The sequence below is a fragment of the Chamaea fasciata genome, unplaced genomic scaffold (genome assembly GCF_029207755.1).
Source record: "Chamaea fasciata isolate MVZ Bird 193981 ecotype frontalis unplaced genomic scaffold, bChaFas1.0.hap1 SCAF_6, whole genome shotgun sequence".
Taxonomy (NCBI): domain Eukaryota; kingdom Metazoa; phylum Chordata; class Aves; order Passeriformes; family Sylviidae; genus Chamaea; species Chamaea fasciata.
Window position 1 is genome coordinate 53525367 of NW_027094091.1, and position 2436 is coordinate 53527802.

Consider the following 2436-nt stretch of genomic DNA (forward strand, 5'->3'; position numbering starts at 1 on the left):
AAAGTTCCAAGCACAACATGAATCTACAGATTTACAGTGGTGTTCACTGAAGTTCAGTGGAAAATTCATTACTGAGAAAGTAGGCACATCTAGTGTAATGCATTTAAATGGAGTGGCCTGTGGTGCACAAAGAAGTACCTGGAGGTCCCTGAGGTGAAGAAAAGAGGATGTGGAGGAGCCATGGAAGCAAAGCAAGGTGAGGCTGGAGCACACAGTAATTGACTTCTGCCCAGGGAGGAGCAACCCAGCCTTATCTCTCCCAGCCACTTCCCTACCGGCACTTTGCAGATCCTATCTCCTTTCACAGTATGTAGGAAAGTCTCGAGATCAAGAAATACCAAGCTAGAGCAGTGATGCCAAAGCATCAGCGGGGAAGGGACACTAGAGGTCCTTCTGCACCAAAGCATGAACTAAGGACTCCTCTCTATGAGGAAAAACAGCTCCAAGCACTGCTTCCTGCCTGGCATGGAAAGAGATTTGAGGGGAAGAAAGGAAAGGAAAAGTGCTGATGTCCTCCTTTCAGAGCTACATTCTTCCTCTCACCAAGTGGACCGCTGACAGTGATTTCATGTCAGAAAGGCTCACTCTGGTAAGCTACTTCAGGTTCATTAAACTCCCTGTGGTTCTCTGGGAACCAAGAGAACTTGTTCCCAAGAGTATCTGGGCTTATGATACTCTGATGAACAGGAATCCAGGGGCCTGTGAAGGAGATGTGTGGCAACTGGCAGGAGACAGTGAAAAGAGGTGAACTGTGCAAAATGGTTTTTATTGCTAGAACTGATAGATGTGTCCATCTGTACATTTCACTCCTTTCCATCACTGCTCTAGTGAATTGCCCATAAAACCCAAACCAAAGCAAAATACAGCACAGCAACAACCAAAATGTGTAAAACTCCTCGAGTCTGGGGTACTGCTTGCTTATAAGGGTAGTAGGTCTCCCAGGAGAACAGAACAGAGCACTTTCAGAAGTGAGAGGAATGGAGAAATCCAAGGACATGTATGCAGATACCATGGTCCCAGGAGAAATGAAAGAATGTCTCATGCTGAGCCCCAGGGGGCCAAGGAAGTATGTGGTGGGAGCCTGTTCCCACAGTGTCAGCAGCTGAACAGGCATGAGTGGGTCAATGTCTCCAGAGCAGATTTGGGAGCATGGGGAACTTGCAGCCTCTCAGCTGACTTGAGTCACAGCTCCAGCGGCACTCTCCATGGGAAAGGACACAGTGACCTGGGGGCTACCCAGCAGAGCTCGACCACTGGCAACCCAAACCAGACAGTGCCAAACCCCTTGGTATCACAGCATGGGACACCACTACCTCTGTCCTTCTCCTCCCTGGAGTGCCAAAGCAGCACCAAGGCTCAACATCATCTCGGCCTGGACTGCCCTGTGGGAGATGTCCTCCAGGCCAGGAGCTACAAGCTAAGGTAAAAGAAGGCAGCAGAAAACAATGTTGTCCCAAGTTTGGACAGCAGAAACCAGACAGCTCTCATTTTCTTCCTTGCCTCCACTCCTGAAGGAACCTGACAGGCTCACCAGCACCTCTGCAGCCCCCCACAGTCAGCGGCTCTGAGTTGAGCATGGGTAGGTGGCAAGAATCATAGAATCATCAAGGTTGGAAGAGACTTTTAAGATCATCAAGCTCAACAATCCACCCAGCACTACCACTGTCACGCCTAAACCATCACCCAGCAGCAAATCCAGATGCCTTTTAAACACCTCCAGGGATGGTGACACCACCACCTCCCAGGGCAACCAGTTCCAGTGCCTGACCACCCTAACAGTGAAAAATGTTTCAAATATCTAGTCTGAATTTCCTATACCCCAGCTTAAAGTCTTTTCCTCTCATTCTCTCACTGCAGGCACGGCAGAAGAGACAGATGCCGCACCTCACTACAGCCACCTTTCAGAGATTGTAGAGAGTGATGAGGTGCCCTCTGAACCTTCTAAATAAACCCAGCTCCCCCAGCCCCTCCTCAGAAGATACGTTCTCGACAGACCTTTCATGAGCCTTGTTGCCCTTCTCTGGACATGCTCCAGCACCTCTATGTCCTTCTTGTAGTCAGGGGCCCAGAACCGAACACAACACTCCAGGTGCCGAGTACAGGGGAACAATCTCTGCCCTGATCCTGCTGGCCACACTTACTGACCCAGACCAGGATGCCATTGGCCTTCCTGGCCCCCGGGGCACGGCTGGCTCTTGTTCAGCCAGCTGTCAGCCCGCTCCCACAGATCCCTTTCTGCTGGAAGAAGAAGAGGGAACAGACGCGTGCCGGAGCTGAGCGCGGGACAGCCGGGAGGGACAGCGCACGAAGGGCGCAGCCGGCGGTGCGGAGCGGCCGCGGGATGGCGGCGGTGCCCCGCTGCCGTGGCCGTGACCGCGGCCGTGACCGGGGCCGGGGCGGCGCCGCCGGGGAGGGGTTTCCCCGCCGCGGCTTAAG